Below are 13,132 nucleotides of genomic sequence, written 5' to 3'. Positions count from 1 at the left end.
TTTTAATGGACAGGAAAAGTCTCATTATAAATGCAAGGTTCATTCTTGAAATTATTGCCAGTTATTGCTTTTTGCAGTAAGACCATTGACTAGTCAGACAAAGAATCAGAATTAGTACATGGTTAAGAGAAAGAATAGTAATGAGAAAAAGACATAGCGTAACATTGAAACAACTCAGTGTTGAATTATTTAAACAAGTAATTGATGGTGAAAATGAATAATGGACAAGAGAAATATACTGGACACTAATTATATTAATTTTATACAAAAAGTTAACCAATGTAAATTAGTTTCTATAACAAGGAGGCCAAAACTGATTTGAATAGATCTCCAAGAGTATCTTAGTCAGCAAATACTTATTTGCCAAGCAGGGATAGAGGTAGTCTCAAAAAACAACATTGATTTAGAATATTAACTCATTTGCACACTTATATTCTTAGTTAGAGTTTATTTTGCTTGGTACTAATACCTCCCTAAATATACCTTTCCTTCTCTGATTTCCCTGTTGAGTATTTCTGTCACTTAAATGTGTGATCCTATTAAGGTTTATATACAAATGAGAAAGATTTTCAGAATATGGGCTCTTCAGTGAGCCCATTGCCCAATAAGCTGGGTGATCATTGATTATTTGGTGGTCATTTGTTGTGGTAAGAGATATTGTGGTGTAGTGAATAGAGAGCTAAAAAGCTTTGTATTTAAATCAGACCTCTTGTACTTACTGTCTGTGTGACTTAAATATTGTGTTATAAACAACTTTCTGAGATGATAATTTGTAGAGATGACTGACGTGCATTGATAGAGGGGAGTTTCCTCACCTGGGATTTCCCTATGCCAATAAAATCACAAGTCTAGTTCCTGTCTTTGATGTGGTCTATTCCAGTGGTATCAAACTCAAATAAAAATGGGCCCCTAGGTTCTTTGTTGACTTAGAAAACCTCAAATTAACATTATTGATGGTGGATTGTATTTTTATTTATCTTATTTGACATTTCTTAAGTACATTTTAATCTGGTTCTAGCAACAATGAATTTAGCATTTCTGGTATATGTTATAGAGGGTATGTTTTGTGTTTGGGGGGCTTAAAATACAGGAAAATGGAACAACTGATACCAAACCTCTATCCAGGTGATGGTAGAAGATGGTGTGACTTGCAAATATAAAGGATTTATATTTTAAAAACAAATGTACCTGTTTCGGAGAAAGAATTTAGTTCACCCCTCTTTCCTTTCATTCTCCATTAGAACATTTGAAAATAGGAGAGGATAGCTAATAGGAAAGGAAAAGTGGTGAGATAAAGGAGGGAGGGAAGGAGAGAGAAAGAGAGACAGAGCTAGAGAAAGAAAAGAAAAAAAAACGAATAGCAGGAGGAAGGGGAGGAGGAGGTGAAGGATCAAGAAAAGGAGGAGGAGGAAGAAGATTTAATCTATGGCTTTGATCAAGACAGACCTCTTTGTATCTGACATGGGGTAAGATTTTTTCCCCCTGAAAGCACTGTGCAGACAGGCTGAGAAGTGGTTCAGAAAGGAGTTTAAGGTTACAGAATAAAACAAGAACTGATAATATTACTGATAATTTTGTTTCTGAGATGGTCTCTGGAGAAGTCACCACTACCATAGGAATACAGAAATAATAAATACTAGGAGAAAATGAATATGCAATAGCTTTAATTTTGAAAAGTGAACACTAATATATTTAATTTGATGTTAAAATTGAAAAAACTATGAAATGACTTTGGGGAAGGTACCATACTACTTTAAATAGTAACATAAAATGGTTTGCCATATGTGATATTTCATAATTTAACAGATTATATTACAGCATGATTTTTGATGCATTTGCAATTGAGAACTATGTAAGAAGTGTAAGGGTAAATGTAAAATAATGGGTTCCATTGTTGGTGATTTAATGAACATCAGTAAGCATGCCAGTAGAGTCTACTCATTAGAGTTGAAAAAGAATTTTGGATCCAACTTTCTGCATTTTATGGATGAACAAACTAACTTTGCTTGCTCTGTTGAGAGGGTTGTTCTGAGATGCACTCCCAGCTTTCGTGTTTTGCAGGTATTGATGTGAGAAGTTATTTGCTAGTAGAGAGGCAACCCTTCTGAGCTGCCTATGTTTTTCTCTGCTTCGTAAGTAATTTCTTGTCAGCATCTCTTACTATACACCCTCAGAAAGTACTCTAAATGTGGAAAAAAAATTTAATATGTAGAGAATTTTTAAAAGTTAGATGGACAAAAGACTTTGGGTAAATAAGTCCATCTCAGAATGAGGAAGAAAGATTATTTTCACTAAAACGTCTTGTGACTCTGCATTCATCAAGAGAAAACAAATGAATGAAAAAGCATTTATTAAGTACGTATTATGTACAAAGCAATTTGCTAAGTTCTGGAGATACAAATTAAAGTGGGATATAGCTCTTAAGTAGCTCACATTCTAATAGGGTAGGAATCATTTTTTTTTAAATTTTGTATTTAACTTTCAAAAATTCAGTTTTATTTTATGTTGAATTCATAATTCTTCTCCTCCTCCTTCCCCACCTTATATGGTTGCAAATATGAAATGTCATATAAAGCAAATAACTCTATTAGCCATTTAAAAAGTTAAAAAAGAAGAATTTAGAAAGAGAAAATATTCTTCATTTTGTCGTCTGAGCTCATCTTTTTTATCTGGATGTGAATTGCATTTTTCATCATGAGTCCTATGGAATTGCGATGGGTTATTGTTTTGATGAGAATTACTGAGTTTTTCAGAGTTCATTATCTTTACAATATTGTTGTGACTGTATAAATTGTTCTGATTCAGTTCATGTCAGTATCTTAGTCTTCTCAGTTTTCTTTCTGAAACCATGCTCTTCATTTTTTACAGTGCATTTCTCTGATGTCATGGTCTTCTTCAAAAATGAAGGATGAACACAGATAGACAATAGTGCAATATCTTACAATCATTTCTTACAGCAAAATTTTTTACAGTCATTCATATTCTTATACCATAGTTTATTCAGCTAATCTCCAGTTGACAGACATCCTCTCAGATTCTATTTCTTTGAACCATAAAAAAGAATTGCTATAAACATTTTTGTACATACAGGTCTTTCCCCTCTTTCTTTAATTTTTTTTAGGGTATAGATGTTAAGAGCATTACTGCTAGTTCAAACAGTGAGTACTGTTTAATAGACTTTTTTGCCATAGTTCCAAATTGTTCTCCAGAATGGTTGGACTAGTTCATAGTTCCATCAATAGTACATTAGCTATCTGTTTTTTTCCCCGCAAATCCTCAAGCACATAATTTTAAAAAATGTTATCTTAGACAATCCAATAAGTATAAAGTGGTACCTTGGAGTTGTTTTAATTTACATTGCTTTAATGATTAGTGATAGAGCATTTTTTTCATACTACCTATTGAGAGCTCTGATTTCTTCCTCTGAAAACTGTCTGTTTATATCCCTTGACCATTTATCAACTGATGAATGGTCCTTATTTTTATAAATTTGACTCAGTTCCCTATATATCTAAGAAATGAGACCTTTATCAGAGAAATTTTCTATGAATAATTTTTTCTAGTTTCCTTATTTTCTTCCAATTTTGGCTGCATTGGTGTTATTTGTATAAAAACTTTTAAAATTTGTATAAACAAAGTTATACATCTTATCTCTTTTATATCAATGTTATCAGTAATTTTTTCAAGGTTAATTATTTTGATTATTTTTTTCTTCTTTTTTATGTTTATTTTTAGTTTTCAACATTCATTTGCACAAAATTATGAGTTCCAAATTTTCTCCCCATCTCTCCCCTCCTTCCACCCCAAAATGCCATTCATTCTGATTACCCCTTCCTCCAATCTGCCCTCCCTTCTATCACAACCCTCCCTTCCCTTATCCCCATCTTCTCTCTTTTCTTGTAGGGCAAATTAGATTTCTATACCCCATTGCCTATATTTCTTATTTGCAGGTTGCACGCAAAAAATAATTTTCAACCTTCATTCCTAAAACTTTGAGTTCCAACTTCTCTCCCTACCTCCTTCCCCACCCATCCCCACTGAGAAGGTAAGCAATTTAATATAGGCTATATATGTGTAGTTTTGCAAAAGACTTCCATAATAGTCATGTTGTAAAAGACTATGTTTCCCTCCATCCTATCCTGCCCCTTATTTATTGCATTCACTCTTTTGACCTTGTCCCTCCCCAAAAGTATTTACTTATAACTACTCCTTCTTCCTATTTCCCCTCCCTTCTATCATCTCCCCCACCCCACTTATCCCCTTCTCCCCTGTTATTCCCTCCTTAAACCAAATGTGATGAGAGAAAGCTTCATTTTTTCCCTCTCACCTCCCCCTTTGCCCTCCATTGAAAAAAGCTTTTTCTTGCCTCTTTCGTGAGAGACAGCCTACCCCATTCCATTTCTCCCTTTCTCCTCCCAATATATTTCTCTGTCACCCCTTGATTTTATTTTTTTAGATATCATCCCTTCCTATTTAACTCACCTTGTGCTCTCTATCCATCCATCCATCCATCCATCCATCCATCCATCCATCCATCCATCCGTCTATCTATCTATCTATCTATCTATCTATCTATCTATCTATCTATCTATCATGTATCTATCTATCTATATCTGTCTGTCTGTCTGTATCTGTCTATCTATCTATCTGTGTGTATAAACCCTACAACTACTCAAATATTGAGAAAAGTTTCAAGAGTTGCAAATATTATCTTTCCATATAGGAATGTAAACAATTCAACTTTAGTTCAGTCCCTTATGATTTCTCTTTCCTGTTTACCTTTTCATGCTTCTCTTGATTGTTGAGTTTGAAAGTCAAATTTTCTGTTCAGTTCTGGTATTTTCATCAAGAATTCTTGACAGTCTATATCATTGAATGACCATTTTTTTCCCCTGAAGTATTATACTCAGTGTTTCTGTATAGGTGATTGTTGGTTTTAATCCTAGTTCCTTTGACTTCTGGAATATCATATTCCAAGACCTGCAATCCCTTAATGAAGAAGCTGCTAGATCTTGTGTTATCCTGATTGTATTTCCACAATACTTGAATTGTTTCTTTCTAACTGCTTGCAATATTTTCTTCTTGACCTGGGAATCCTGAAATTTGGCTACAATATTCCTAGGAGTTTCTCTTTTTGGATCTCTTTCAGGAGGTGATTGGTGGATTCTTTCAATATTTATTTCACCTTTAGGTTCTAGAATGTCAGGGCAGTTTTCCTTAATAATTTCATGAAAGATGATGTCAAGGCTCTTTTTTTGGTCATGGTTTCAGATAGTCCAATAATTTTTCAGTTGTTTCTCCTGGATCTTTTTTCCAGGTCAGTTGTTTTTCCAATGAGATATTTCACATTATCTTCTATTTTTTCATTCTTTTGGTTTTGTTTTGCAATTTCCTGGTTTCTCATAAAGTCATTAGCTTCCATCTGCTCCATTGTAATTTTTAAAGAACTGTTTTCTTCAGTGAGCTTTTGGACCTCCTTTTCCATTTGTCTAATTCTGCTTTATAAAGCATTTTTCTCCTCACTGGTTTTTGGACCTCTTTTGCAAATTGAGTTAGCCTATTTTTAAAGGTGTTATTTTCTTCAATATTTTTTGGGGTCTCCTTTAGCAGGCTCTTGACTCACTTTTCATGATTGTCTTGCATTGCTCTCATTTCTCAATTTTCCCTCCACCTCTCTTACTTGATTTTCAAAATCCTTTTTGAGTACTTCCATGGCCTAAGACCACTGCACATTCATTTTGGAGGTTTTGGATGCAGAAGCCTTGCCTTTTACGTCTTCGTCTGATGGTATACATTGTTCTATCTCATCTGAAAGAGTGGGAGAAAATTTTTTTCCCTTTTTTGGGCATTGTCCCAGCCAATTACTTGACTTTTGAGTCCTTTGTCAAGAGGAGGGTATACTCTGGGGACTTGTAAGTTCTCAGTTCCTCCAAGATTGCACAATCAAGGGAGAGGAATTTACTCCTCTCCTGGCCTTTGCTCTTGTCTGTTCTGCCCAGAATCTGTGAGTACAGTTCCCTCTCCACAACTGCCTCTAGCTCCACCACACCAGCACTCTTCCTCAACCTAAGAGAGCCACTCAGGGCTGAGATCTAGATCAGCTGCTAAATTCCCCCAGGGGCTTTAGGCTGAGGGCTCCAAAAATGATGCTGCTGCTGCAGTGGCTGCTGCCAGTGAGGCCAGACTCCCCCACCCCCTCCCCATTCCCTTCACACACAGGTGAAAGAGCTTTTTCACTTACCTTTGAAGCTGTGTTTGGTGTTTGTGGGTTCAGAGATCTGGGAACCACAACTGGAATTCTGCCCCCTGAAGCCTGTTCTGATCCCGTCCCTGCTATGGCGTGTCCAAGGCCTGGCTGCTCTCTACTCTGTGCCTGATGCGATAGGCCTTTCCTATCGGCCTTCCAGGCTATCTTGGGCTGGAAATCTCTTTCACTCTGTTGTTTTATGGCTTCTGCTGCTTTAGAATTTGTTTAGAGTCATTTTTTACAGGTATTTTGTGGGCTTTGGAGGGCAGCTTCTACAGGTCCATCCTTCTACTCCGCCATCTTGGCTCTGCCTCTGATTGGTTTTTTTTTTTTTGACTCTCTAGAGTTCTCTAAGTAAACCATCAGATCATCTGCAAAAAGTGAGTTTTGTTTCTTCTTTGCCTATACTCATCTCTTCTTTGTCTCTTTTTTAGTCATGAATTTTTCCATTTACAGAGACCTAACAGGTAATGTCTGTGCTCCACTAATTTGCTTATGATATCACCCTTTATGACTAAATCATGTACTCATTTTGAATTTATCTTGGTATAAGGTATAGTAGAAAATAGGATGAAAAGAAATGGTATGAAGGGAAATGTACAATTAGTAATCATAACTGTGAATGTAAATGGGATGAATAAATTGACAGGATGAATGAATTAGAAATCAGAATCTAATAGTATGTTGTATGCTAGAAATACCCTTGAAAAAGAAACACACACATACACACATACATACACACACTTAAAATAAGGGACTGGAACTGAATCTATAGTGCTTCACATGAAGTAAAAAAAGGCAAAAGTAGCAATCATAATCTCACATAAAGCAAAAGCAAAACTAGACCTAATTCAAAGAGATAAACAGGGAAACTGCATCTTGCTAAAAAGGAACCATGGACAGTGAAGTAATATCATACTAAACTTATATGCTCCAAATGGTAAAACACTCTATTTTTTCTTGAGCATTCAAATTTTTACAGGAAAAGTTCAGTTAATTACAGGAGAAAAGAGTAAAACTGTACTAGTGAGACCTCAACATTCCTTTCAGAGATAGAGAAATATAGCCATTAAGTAAATAATTAAGAAGGTAAGGAGATGAATAGAATCTTAGAAAAATTAGATATGCTATATCTCTGGAGAAATTTAATGAGAACAGAAAGAGGTATGCTTTTTTCTCAGCTGTATATGGCACCTTGACAGAAATTGATCATGTGTTACAGCATAAAAAAACCTTACAACCAAATGCAGAAAAATAGAAATATTAAATACAGCCTTTTCAAGTTGCATTCAGTAAAGGACTATTGAAGCATAGATTAAAAATTAATTACTGATTATATGACCTTATCTTCAAAAATGAGTGGATTAAAGAATAAATTCTAGAAATAACCAACAATATCATTAAAGAGAATAACAATGAGACCCCATATCAAAATTTATCAGATGCAGCCAAAACAGGACTTAAGGGAAAATTTATATCTTTTTTAAAAGTGTCCATCAACAAAAGAGAGAAAGAGCAGTTCAATTAATTAACCATGGAACTCAAAAAATAGAAAAAGAACAGATTAAAAACCACAAATGAGTATCAAAATGAAAATCCTGTATATCCATGGAGTGATGAATAAATGTGCACAATGTTGTACAGAATGAATGATACTTTCTTCACTTTCTTTTTCTTTTCTTTTTTGTCTGGCTTCTTTTGAAAAATACCTAAGATGGAAAGATAAGTTACGTGTTTTCATCATAGGTATATTTTGCTGATATTGCTTGCTTGCTTTTACAAGAGGAGGGAGAGGTGCCATAGGGTGGAATAGAATTTGGAACTCAGAATATAAAAAAAATGAATTAAAAGTTTTTTAAATGTAATTGAGAAATATTTAGCAAAATAGATAAAAATACATTTAGAAAATATTAAACAGTCATAGCAGTAATGGACATCCTTTGCTTTATTTATCCTTTACTTACTGGAAAAGCTTCTAGCTTATTCACATCATAAATGTTTACTCCAGGTTTTAGTTAGGTACTACTTATCATTGTAAGGAAAGTTCTGTTTATTCTTATTCTTTGTATTATTTTTTAAGGAATAGGTATGTTGTCATTTTGTCAGAAGCCTTTCCTGTATCTATTATAATAATCATGATTTTGATTGTTTTTGTTATAATATGATGTTATGCTTATAGTTTTTCTAATGTTGAACCAGCCCTATGTTCCTAGTATAAATTCAGCCAGGTCAAGTTGTATGATCTTTGTAATATAGTGCTCTTGCATCCTTGAAAATTTTTACATCTGTAGTCTCTGGTTTTTATTCTCAGGTTTGACTGTCTCTGGTTTTGTCATAAAGGCCCTATTTATGTCATTGGATGAATTTGACAGGATCTCTTCTTTAATCCTTTTTTCAAATAGTTCATGTAGTATTGGAATTATTCCTGAAATGTCTGATAGAATTCACATGTAAATCTATTTGGTCCTGGGAATTTTTTCTTAGGGAGTTCATTTAGGCCTTATTCTTTTTTTTGTAATCTGAAGTTACTTAAGTATTTCCTCCTATTAATCTGGGCAGTTTGTATTTTTGTAAATATTCATTTATTCAGTGTAGATGGTCAGTTTTGTTGGCATGTAGTAGCCAAATTGTTCTTAATCATTATTTTTGTTTTTCATTGGTTGTGAATTTACATTTAAAATTTTTTATACCAATAATTTGATCATTTTTCTTTCTTTTTCTTAATTCAATTAGCTAGTGGTTTATCTATTTTTTTTCTCAAAAGCAATTTCTAGTTTTATTTATTAATTCAAATTTTTTACTTTTGATTTTGTTAATCTCTTTAATTTTTAATATTTCCATTTTGGTGTTTGGTTGGGGGGTTTTAATTTTTCTTTTTCCAAAGTTTTCTTTTTTTTTAACTTGCATGCCTAATTCATTGACCTGCTCTTTCTCCTTTTTATTAATGAAAGAATTTAGATATAAATTTCCCTCTAAATATTGCTTTGGCTACATCCTATAAATTTTCTTATGTTGTCTTATTGTTGTCATCTTTTATCAAATTATTGATCATTTCTATAACTTCTTCCTTGATTTATACATTCTTTATTATTATTTGATTTTTAATTTTTATTCTTTTTTTAAAGACCTTTTATTGAATGTAATTTTTATTGTATTATCATCACTAAAAGATGAATTTAGTGTTTTTGCTGTCTTCCATTTATTTATGAGATTTTTGTGCCAAATACGTCATCAGTTTTTGTGATTATGTCATGTATAGCTTAGAAATAACTGGGTATACTACATTCTGTTCCAATTCAGTATTCTCTTGAGGCTTATCATATCTAAGTTTTCTGAAGGTCTATTCAGATCCTTAATGTCTTCATTGTTTATTTTTTGGGGGGTTCCATTTATCTGGATGCAAGTGGAATAAATTGAGAGTCCCATTACTATTATAGTTTTATTCTTTCCTTTTATAAACTCATTTTTCTTTTCCTTTAACAATTTAGTGCCTATATGTTCATATTCATTCTCTATGGTACTTTTCAGCAAAATATAGTTTCTCTGTTTATCTCTTTTAATTAATTATATTTTTGTTTTTTTGTCTGAGATCATAATTACTATTGCTGCCTTTTTTAATTATGCTGAAGCATAATAGATTCTGCTCCAGTCCCTTAATTTATCTTTGTGTGTATCTTTCTGTTTCAAGTGAGTTTCTTGTAAACAATATATTGTTGAGTTCTGGTTTTGAATCCATTATACCATACTATTCCATTTTATGAGTGAGTTCACTCCATTCATATTTACAATTATGATGAGTAGCTATATATTTTCTTCAGTCCTTTTTAATACTCATCCTCTTCTTCTCCCTTACTTCCTCTTTATGAATCTCTTTTGCTTCTATTGTCTTCTTTAATCTCCTTCCCTTTTATTCCCTCTTTTTTCTTAAACTTCTTCATTTCTATTTTCTTGTTTGATAAGATGTCTTCTTCAATTGAGTTCTGTGTTTATGTTTTTTCTTTCCTCCTTTAACCAGTTCAGATGAGTGATTTTCAAATGTCCTTCCCTCTCCTCCCCTCCCACACTGTCACCTCTTTTTGGTATAAATTTCTTTTTGTGCACTTCACTTACGTGAGATAATTTTCCCCTTATTCTCTTCTCTCTTCCTTCCTCTTCCTGTGCATATTTCCCCACCCATTCCATTTTTCTTTTCAGATTTTCCAAACACAACAGAATTACATCCAGGCTGTCTACCTAATTAGACTCACTCTAAAACATATAAAATTAAGTTCTGAGGGGTTTACATATATCATCTCCCCATACAGTTTAACCTTGTTTGTTCCCTTATAATTTCTCACTCCTGTTTACTTTTTTTATACTTCTCTTTGTTTGTATGTTAAGTTTTCTATTCAACTCTGATCTTTTCCTCAGGAATGCTTTAAAGTCCTATATTTCAGTAATTACTTTTTTCCCCTTTCCTTTACAGCATTACTCAGTTTTTGCCAGGCCTAGAGGCCTGAGGGCTACCCGAGTCTTACCTTACCTCGCAGGTCTTCGGCTGGCCAAACCGGATAAACGTATGAGAGAAGAGACTTTCTGGAGTCGAACAAGGGTTAGGCTTCATTCAGGGTCTCGGTTACATGTGCAGGGGGAACTCTTCCTTAGGAGGGAGAGAGAAATCTCCCAAGGAGGCAAAGATCTTACAGTGAGAGATTGGAAGCAGAAGTGGAAGTGGGGAGAGAGGGGAGAGGGAAGAGCGAAGAGAGAAGGAAGAGGGGCCTTCTGTCCTCAAAGGGCCCCTCAGTACTAAGAGAGCCTTCGGGCTTTCCTGACCCTACTTAAGCTCTCCTGCCTCATAGTTTGCACCTGAATACCGTGCCTGTTAGATTACAATAGGTGTGCCCAGATCCGGGCCAGTCTCGAGGGCGGGGATGCTCTCTCCCATCACGTTTCTCACGGGAAGAGGCGGAAATACACGAGATAGCTCGGTCTCACTCCTCGATTCCCTGCTGTTTCCTGGGGGGCCTCATGAGAACTCTAAGATTTAGAAGTTCCCACCTTTACCCGCCCGAGACTGTCCACATGGAATTGAGCTTCCACCCCCAACAAGTTTTTCTGGGAAGGTTATTCTTGTTGTAAGTTTAGCTCCTGCACCTTCTAGAATATCATATTCTAAATTCTTCTCTTCTTTTTAGTTGTACTTGTTAAATTTTGTGTGATCCTGATTGTGATTCTTTGGAACTTGAATGTTTTCTCTCTTCCTGCTTGCCTTAGGTCTTCATCCTTAAAAGGAGAGGGTGGGAGTAGGTGACCTTTCAAGTCCCTTTTAGTTCCAAATTTTTGATCCTCTGAGCCTAACTGTAGGAGATTGCCTGCTGACTCCTAGAGGTTGACAGCCTGCACCAGTGGAAGCAGTACCTACCACACAGAGCCCAGGGATCCTTTCAGCACTGGAGAACACTGTAGGGAAATTCCTCTGTCATCATAGTGTTGGAAGAAAAGAAATAGGGAAAGTAATTCAGAAGCTATTACAGTTTAATTTTCAAATGTTAATGATTGATTTTTAAAATTGTTTTAATTCTCCATTTGCCATCCTTAAACCTATCCAGAGAACTTTTTTTTTAAAGAGGGGGAAAAAACAGTTCAGCAAAACTCAGGAGTTGATGAGTCCTGTGTGGGTATGATCTGCATTTATGGTACTCACCTGCAGAAAACAGAAGGATGTACATACGTGCAGCCCTTCTTTGTGGCCAAGTTTGATCGTCATAATTACATAGAGTACAGTTTCTCTTTAGTTGTTGTTCTTCTTTCTGTTTGTACCATAGTTGATCTGTATATTGTTTCCTTGTTTTTCTTACTGTCCTTTACCTTAGTTTATATATCTTCCTCTGCCTCCTTGTACTCTGCAGATTCACGTGGTCATATGATCATTGGAGATCTTAAACCTGAAGGGATCTTGGAGTCCATTATGTCTAACTGCTACCTTTTATAGACAAGGAGATGAGGCCCAGGGAGCCTAAAATAGTAAGTGTCAGAGATAGAATTTGAATCGACGCCTTCTGGTCCTCTGACTCTGGAACCATTGCTCATTCTTCTGTATCCTGCCGATACTACATCCTTTCTTGTGCACAACAGTACTCTATTATATTACTGTCCCGTGATTTGTTTGGGTATCTACTGACTGGTGTCTGTTTCATTTCCAGTTCTTTGCTTACTCCCCTGCCCCAGAATGCTGCTAAAATGTTATGGTGTACATTCTGCCTTTATTTCTACCTTTGACCTGTTTGGAGTACATTCATACAAGTTGAATCTCTGGACCAAGGAGCATGAACATTTTATTTTCTTCACAGAATTCCAAATGCTCTCCAGAATAGTTTGACTAATTATGTCACAGCTTTGCATTAAATGTGTTTGCACTCATTCTTCCAATATTGGCTATTTTCTTCTTTGATTATCTCTGCCAACTTGTCTGGTATGGGATGAAACCTCAAAATTGTTTTGATTTGCACTTCTCTTATCATTAGTTACAATTACAGTTAAAGTAGCATTGTGGAAATGTGACTGGAATGGGGACGGCTCACTGAGGCAGAATCTTCATGACTTGCAAATTGATTGGATGTAGTAAGTGGGAGAGAAAAATGAAGAGTTGGTTCAGAGTATGACTAAGGACCCTGAGGGCCCCATAGCAAGAGAACATTTTAAGATTACTTAGAAAGGTAGTCTAGAGACAGGAAATGTGAGTTCATGTTCTGGTAATTCTTTTAAATGAGATGTATTTATTTGCTCAAGTTTCATAACTTTTTTGTACTGGGGGGTGAGATAATCTCTAGGTTACTTTCTACCTTTGACATTCTGTTTTCTGTAATTTCTATAAGGATGAAAACACACACCCAGGGAAGTAAGTAG

The 13,132-nt window shown here is 35.0% G+C and overlaps 1 protein-coding gene across 11 annotated transcripts in view; it reads left to right on the top strand.

Moving 5' to 3' along the window:
• The window catches only part of SUPT3H (SPT3 homolog, SAGA and STAGA complex component), a 654,394-nt gene that overhangs the window by 269,028 nt on the left and 372,234 nt on the right, over nucleotides 1-13,132 (top strand). For 2 of the 11 annotated variants that reach the window (XM_072642336.1, XM_072642334.1), the window contains exon 2: nucleotides 12,136-12,250. The exons of the other annotated variants lie outside the window; for them this stretch is intronic. The gene's annotated coding sequence lies outside the window, so the exon portion shown is untranslated. The remainder of the gene's footprint in view (nucleotides 1-12,135; nucleotides 12,251-13,132) is intronic. 11 annotated transcript variants of the gene reach the window in all.

This window comes from Notamacropus eugenii, chromosome 2 (assembly GCF_028372415.1).
Source record: "Notamacropus eugenii isolate mMacEug1 chromosome 2, mMacEug1.pri_v2, whole genome shotgun sequence".
In the NCBI taxonomy this organism is placed as follows: Eukaryota; Metazoa; Chordata; class Mammalia; order Diprotodontia; family Macropodidae; genus Notamacropus; species Notamacropus eugenii.
This window is presented reverse-complemented; position numbering and strand designations above follow the sequence as displayed.